At 38.3% G+C, this 8,144-nt stretch overlaps 1 long non-coding RNA gene across 1 annotated transcript; it reads right to left on the bottom strand.

Moving 5' to 3' along the window:
• Nucleotides 1-3,725: 3,725 nt before the first annotated feature.
• On the bottom strand, nt 3,726-7,883 carry LOC150049801 (uncharacterized). Its single transcript, XR_016538887.1, has 4 exons — nt 7,514-7,883; nt 6,917-7,165; nt 4,481-4,646; nt 3,726-4,137 (listed from the first exon to the last, which is right to left on the bottom strand). It is a non-coding gene; the product is annotated as an uncharacterized LOC150049801 (long non-coding RNA).
• Nucleotides 7,884-8,144: the final 261 nt, after the last annotated feature.

Raw genomic sequence — 8,144 nt, 5'->3', positions numbered from 1 at the left:
ATATTAGAAACCATGGATTGATATGTCAATTGAAAACTGTTTTGTTACCAGTAAAATTGTACAACAATTGAACTTTATTTTTCTAGTTGCATTTTTGGATTTACAAAAAATTTCATAAGTAGTTAAAATTTGATATATTTTATTGTATTTATTCAGTTTTCAATATTTACTCATGATTCTATTTTGTTAAAGGAAAAAGCCTTTCCTCTCTTTAACAGAAAGAGTTGAATTTGCCTCTTATCTATTTAAAAATTACAATTCAAATGATAATTTTTTTAAGTTGCAACATTCTCATTTCAAATATCTGTTGCATAGAGAATAGAGGAAATTGTTTTAATTATCTATTATCAAGAATTGGTTGCAAGCTATTTGTATCATTAGCAGCTCAATCAAATCATTGTTAAAATTTATATTTTCTTACAATAGGAAGGAAAGTAATCACTTCTGCTGAACTGTGAGAAGGTTATTGCTATCGTCATTCTTCATTCATCTGGAATGAATTAACAAGAAATAATTTTTATCATGTATATTGTATCTTATCATTGTAATATTCCCCATTTTGCAGAAAGAAATGTAGCAGAGAGAGAAGTGTATAAACCCAAAATGTAGGACTCGATGACTGATTACAAAATGAAAACCTAAATAATCATCTCCAGGTAAAGAGTGGCCTTTTCCTCACCCCAAAGCCATTCTCATGAATCTCCTTAAGAAAGAATGTAGTGACTATTCACCACTCTGACTTTAATGCTGTAAGATGTTGCTTTTATTCATTTAGATAGAATTCCTACGACTGTTCTACTGTTTGAGGGCTTGTTATAATTTTATTCATGATTTTCCATCTATCATCAATTCATCCTTTTTTTTTGCCTGGTGGAATTTATCTGTTCTATCATTGGTGAATAAATAAATTTGGTGCCTTTATTTTTTATAATTTTGGCAATCAAATGAAAAGCTGCCATAATCACTCTCTCTCTGGTTCTGAGTGCCGAGCATTATGTTTCATTCATATCCATAAGTAATGTCACTTTTTAGCTATTATTTTAGTAGACAATGTGAAGGAATTTTCTACCATGTTTATCCAACTTAAACTTTACCAGGTTTACAACTTCTTGGTCCCCATATTATATTAATACTTAGTAAGGCAGCATTTCCTTTAACAATGAATCGCTTTTGATTATAGTTTTCATAATAACTGATGAGGTATTTATTTATTAAATTGTTGAATGGTTAGTACTTGTTCAAGTCCTTTATCCATTTGTCTAATAATTTATTTTTGACTTACAGCAATTTGCAGCATACTCTCAACGAGCCATTCATTGATTTTATGTGTTTTAAATCCCGTGTGGGCTATACTATTCCTTACTAAACAAAAAGTGATTCACTTTGGATGTAACCTAGATCATAAATCTTTTATTTTAAAATGATTTATTTTTCAATGGGTTCTACTTAAGAGAACTTACAGATATAGTCATACGTTATCTTTCAGGGTTCCAAGTTGCAAAGGGAAAAGTTAGAAGTGTGACATCCAGCCTACTTGCATATAATTATACAGATGCAAAAAATTTAGATTTGGATTTTTAATGTCAACAATAATTTATTGAAGGGAATTTAGCCCTGGCATACTCCCCATTTCACAAATACATTGTAAATTATACTTATCTTCTGACAACTGTATTCTCTTTATTAGGAATCAACTACAGAGCTTCAAATTTTTTGAGAGGAGCATTTGTAAATATGAAAAATGTCTTCTGCATTTAAGTTCATGTGAAGAAAAATAAAAATAATACACAGTCCATTAAAAGAGATTGCCCCCCATAAGAGGAAAATTATAGAATTGGGTTGCAAAAGATTCGTGGGAAATTATTTGAGAAATACATTGAAATAATCTTTAATAGTTCTACAAGCAATCAAAAATAAATAAGTTGTATAATAGCAACACAGATTTGATGTACTAGGAGAAAATTTTCATTTTCTTTTTACAATGTGTTTTTTATGGGAAAAGGGGAAAGATGACGTTTTTTCTTTAATGAAGATACATGTCACTCTCTGGTTGCAGTTAGTTTTAATCGATTTTTTACCTAAAAGCCCTAAGACCATAAGATGTTCTCATATCCTTTTTTTCTTTATTTGAGAATTCCAATACTGTTCATTAAACATGCACTTTTTGTCATATGTCTGTGGGAATTTAAATGAGCCTTAATTACTATTGTTGTATAATAGGATATAATGTCTAATCAATCTTCACTGCAACTCATTCTAAACAATCCTCCCTTTATATACAAAAAGGAAGAAATAATAGACCCAATTTACATAATACTTTAATGTAGTCATGCTGAGCAACATGGTTTAAAGATTATCAACATTGTTAAAGATAATGCTCTACCAATTTATAACAGAGCTTTGTTACAATTGGGAGTGGTGAGGAACTGGGAAGAAAGGTAGTGTCATTGTTTTTAGGGTCACTGAAGAAACCAAGGAAAAGATATAGCAATTATAAATGTATTTAGACGCAATTTTGTGTAGAACTCCTGCAGATTACATGTAACACAACTGATATACGGGAACTCAGGTACTTTGGACTTGCTGGTCTACCTTCCTTAATTTTTCTATTCTCAGTAGTCAGGGAACTAGATTTGAGAATCTTGGGACTAGAGACTTCGGCCTCCTGAGTAACTAGAATTACATGTATGAGCCACTAGTTCCTGGCTTGCCTAGATATAGGGAAGCTAGATTTCTATACCCAATTGTGCTAGCATACAAATGGAAAAGGTCTTCATCTGGTATAACTAGCTACTTCAGTTGCTATGATCTGAGGGTTGTGGTTTGAAGATAACCCATGCAGCAAAGCCTTTGAGACTCTAATTGTAAAGTAACCACAAACACACTAGTAGAGTACTAGCCTAGAACAATAAAATTTGGGGAAAATATCTAAGCCCTGAGTTTAAGCCACAAGACATCTGTTCCTTCCCCCCTTCCTCCATCTCTCCCCACAAAACAAAAACAAAACCAAGAGAAAGAGAAAGGATTTTCTAACCAATTGAAAATTCAAAACATTCAACTAGAAATGAAATATTGATCCACATGCAAATGGGAAAGATGATTTAAACAAACAAGATAATATTTTAACTTTATGAATTTTTATTAAAATCAATGGCAAGTTTAGAGCAAGCCCAGGAACCAAGGAAAAAGGATTGCCTTTGGGACTATGAAGCTAGAGTGAGCTTTAGTGGCATAGGTTACCTTCTCTCCCCTGTCAATCTCTATGCCATTCTACAATACAAACTATATATGTGGTCATCACATATATAGTGATATTTATGTCACAAAAACTTTGAGGATTAATCTAATAACAAAAACAAAGGATTTACTTATATAGAGTAGAATGCAAACATTAAAACATTGCCAATGTACAAAAAATATATACTGTAAATATCTAGAGTAGAGAACAAAGTATATGTGCACTCTAAAATCTGACATCAACCAAAATGCATTACATAGAATAATATGTTTATATTGAAAATACTATCCATAGAAATGTTTTTGTAATTAATTTTGAGTTGAGAATGAAGGTCACATGAACCTAAAGTCTAAGTTCCAACAGAAAATATTTTCTTATAATACTTATAGAACAGAATACAAATGATAAAATATTTCCAATGCAAAAACTTCATATTAGAAATACATAGAGTTGAATACAAGGGTTTTTAAAGATTCAAAACGCCATTTCAAACTTCAGGGGCCACATCGTGGCAATCACATGGCCCGAGTTTCCACATGCAATTAACCAAACCTAGGAGTCTGGAGACAGTTAAGTCTGGACCTGCCCCAAAGCCTCCACACATGTCATTCAGCTTATATGCAAAGGACCAGCACATGTGGGTATCACACTGTGCCACAGGATAAGGTTTGCACCCTATAATCCCTGTGAGGCAAATGCCATCCAGATAGGGTTAAGAGGCAGAACTGGAAGCATCTCATGACCTCCTGCCTGCTGCAGCAGCTTCTGTCCTTGAGACAGAGTCTCCATTTGGCTCTGCCCGTATGTTGTGAGCCACCAAAGGTCCTCTAGATACTGATCTGGCAGTGAGGGCTGGAGATGAACACCCAGACTTCGTGCACGAGAAAGCGGAGCTTCACCTGTTGGGTAAAAAAAAAAAAATCAATGCAAGATTCACTGGTATCCAAGGAATAAATGCAATGGAGAACACAATGAAGCAAGATATGGGGAAATTACATTACTGAAGGAGCCAGAGGAAGAGAATCACTTCTTAAAATCAATCCAAGCAGGTAAAGTTTAGCAATGCTCTATTTATCGCACCCCATGAACTATACATCTGGCACCAAACCCCCAGCAAAGACTCTCACCTTCTAGCTCTTAAGAAAATGGGGAGACCCACCTAACCAAGTTCTACTCTACCCAGAGACTCAGAAGAACAAGGGACCTCTGTAAACCACTGCTCCATTGGTTCCCTAGGCTCACCTGGCTGACTGTTGAACCAAACACATGTAGCTGCTTTTGTTCTGTGACCTGCACCTTTTCAAGGTGCCCAATTCCTGCAGACCACACAGGTATCTAGAGCTGAGAACGAGTGGTCTAGGCAGTGGTCTAGGCAGTTTATCCGACTTCTAACACCCAAAGGACGCACCTATAAATTGTAAATAGGATACAAGCCTTTAAAATATTGTAATATGGGCCGAGAGTTTGGCCTAGTGGTAAAGTGCTTGCCTAGCATTCACGAAGACTTGGGTTCGATTGGTCGGTACCACATACATAGAAAAAAGCCGGAAGTGGTGCTGAGGCTCAAGCGGTAGAGCTCTAGCCTTGAGAAAGTCCGAGGACAGTGCTCAGGCCCTGAACTCAAGCCCAGGACTGGCCAAAAAAAAATATTTTAATATGGTAAACATATTGTAAAATATTGAATGTTGTAATAATTATCCAAGATTCATAAGGAAGGAGGTATGATATCTAAAGTCTGCCTTCCAACACAAAGGGTATGCATAGAATAGTAAGAAAATAACTTAAAATGCTCTCAAAGTAAAAGAATACTGTAATAAGTTTGTAGAGTTGAGATGGGAGCTATGAAACCTAGAGTCTACTTTCCAAGACAAAATATTTACTTATAAACCAGACAACCACACAAAAAAAGAGAGAGAACCACTGCAAAAGAATAGCTCAGGGGCCGGGAGTTTGGCCTAGTGGTTAAAGTGCTTGCCTAGCATTCACGAAGACTCGGGTTCGATTCCTCTGTACCACATACATAGAAAAAAGCCAGAAGTGGTGCTGAGGTTCAAGTGGTAGAGCTCTAGCCTTGAGAAAGTCCAAGGACAGTGCTCAGGCCCTGAGCTCACGCCCAGGACTGGCAAAAAAAAAAAAAAAAAAAAAAAAAAAGAATAGCTCAAACCCTAGACACATAAGGCCATATAGGATGAGGCCAATAATGGACATGGAAACAAGAGCTTAATTATAAGTGACTGTTACTCTTTGTATATTATGTTTTTCTCCCTTCTCTTGTGTTGCCTTTGGTTAATCACATATTATTACCTGGCATATTATATAGATGTTTACCTGTTCATTTGAAACAGGAGGGGAAAAATGAAGAGGGGAGGGAAATGGGGACAAAAACCTAAGAAGGGATATCAATATGTGAGAAGTAATGCACCCTCTATCTGGCGAATATAACTGTAACCCCTCTGTGTATTGAAATAAAAAACATATATACAATATAATTCTAGGATATGGAAAAAAACAATAGCTCAAAACCTAGATACTCAGGTCATATATGATGAGGCTAAATGAGAGGATCTCTAAGATATGGAAACAAGAGCTTTATCTTGTGTGATTGTTGTTCCTAATGTACTATGTTATTTTTCTTCTCTTTTTCTGCCCTTTGGTTAATCTCATATTGCTATGTATCTTTGTTACCTGCCACATTGTATATACATTTATTTGTTTATTTGAAATAGGAAAGAGAAGGGGAGAAAACAAGATGATTGGGAGGGGCGTGAGGGCAGGGAAATGGGGACAAAAACATGAGAAGGGCTATCAGTGTGTGAGAAATAATGCACCTGGTGAATGTAACTGTAACCCCTCTATCCATTACCCTGACAATAAAAATAAATAAATTTTTAAAAAAGAAAGAATATCATAGCAAATATCTACAATTGAAAACAAATGTGAGATATGACTCTGATACAAATGATTAACTTAGTGGGTCAGTGTTTGGCCTAGTGATTCAGGTTTGCATATCATGTAGGAAGACCTGGATTTGATTCCTCAGTACCAGATGCACAGAAAAAGTGGTGGTGTGTCTTGAGGGTAGAGCTCTAGCCTTGAAAAAGCCCAAGGACATTGTTCAGCCCCTGAGTCCAAGCCTCAGGACTTGCAAAAATTTAAATCAAATGATTAACTTCTAATAATTATTTAAAAAGTAGGTAAATCATAAAGTAGTGCCAATATGAAAGAATTGTAAAAACATATCTAGGGTTAAGAACAAGAGCATTTGAAATCTACTGTACTCTGATTTCCAATACAGTGCAATTACTTATAATAATAGCAAGGTATGCAAGTTTTAAAATATGTAAATGCAAAAGAATAAGATAACCAATATCTGTGAGGGTTACAGTGAAGAGGATATGAAACCTAAGGTCTACCTTTCAAAGTTCATCAGTCCTGCACTACTGATTGCACCCTGGGAACTCTCAATCACCCATTGTATGTAAGCAGGTAAAGGGTTGGGGAAGTCTCTGTTTCCTCAGCAGCATTAGATCTGGTTATCAGCCCATAAGAGTCAAAACATCTTTCCGAAATGCAGGAGCCAACGTTGTGACCACTATGTGGCACTGATTTCCACATTCAATTAGCAAAGCCTAGGGGTTGGAACACACTTTGATCTGGCCCTGCCAACTCCACACATACCATTGTGCTCTTTTTCAAAGGAGCGTCCCACAGTGCTACAGGACAAGGCTTGAACCATCCAATCCCACAGAAGATGCTGATGTCATCTGGTTGGTGGCAGGTAGCTGAATAAAGATGAAGAACTGAAAGCAGCCCATGGGATTCCTCTTGCACCCAAAACTTCTGTCCTGGAGGGAAGATCTCTTCCTGGATCAGCCAGGATGTCTCCAGCCACCAAGTAACCTTTATCTTCTGAACTGGTAGAGGGGCCTGGAGATGAACACACAGAAGGCATTCAGGAGAAAGCAGAGATTCATGGTCATTACCAGGGGTAGATGCAATATGAGATATATGAGGATAAAACAGTGAGAAATGGGGAATTTGTATCCCTAAAAGAGGCAAAGGAAGAGAACCACTTCTTGCAGTCAACTGCAAGTAGGTAAAGATTAGGAATGACCCATTTATCTCATTCCATAAAATGTACAGCAGAAACCTAACCTCCAGCAAAACTTCCCAGAGAAGGTGGAAAGGACCATTAGCTATGTTCATCGCTGCACAAAGACGCTGGAGAGCCAGTGAACGCTGTGCTCACATGCTCCTTCCGTTCCCCGGCCTCACCTGGGTGATGGATGAAGTCAGGGATCCGGCTGCTTCTGTCCTGTGACCTCCTGCTCACTCTCGAGGTGCCCACTTCCTCCAGAAGAGACAGGACACAGGCTGCCAACTTCCAATCCAGCCAGCTGCAGTCGGAGATCCAGGCTGAGCTGGCTTTGTGCAACTCCACCGAGTGCCCGAGGCTCTTCCTAGCGGTGTGCAAGGTCCGGATTCAGGGAAGGGATGGTTGTTTGGGGGAAGGGAATGGAGGGGACAGGGATTATTTTTTGCTAGTGTACTGCCACGGGGCTTCCAGTCCCTGTGGAGCCACGCCGGTGACAAGGACTGGGGCTGCTGCACCCGAAGGCCCAAATGCCCTGGAGCCTTGACTGGATCTGAGGAGGCTCCACAGCAGAGGCGGCTGCGGTCCATGGCCGACGCACATGGAGGCTGGGAAGCGGAATGCTCCAGAAGAGGAGCTGGTGTTTGGGGCGGCCATAGTGGAGGCCGCCAAGCCACCAGATGAAAAAAGGCCCTGAGACAAGCTGGCAATCCTGGTGCTAATGGTGGAGGTGCGGGTGGTGGCCTGAGAGAAGACCCCACAGCCAGAGGTGCTGCGGTGGCTCAGAGAGGCCTGGGTGTGGCCAGGAGCCTG

This window comes from Megascapheus bottae, chromosome 19 (genome assembly GCF_031878675.1).
Source record: "Megascapheus bottae isolate mThoBot1 chromosome 19, mThoBot2.hap1, whole genome shotgun sequence".
Lineage (NCBI taxonomy): Eukaryota > Metazoa > Chordata > Mammalia > Rodentia > Geomyidae > Megascapheus > Megascapheus bottae.
This window is presented reverse-complemented; position numbering and strand designations above follow the sequence as displayed.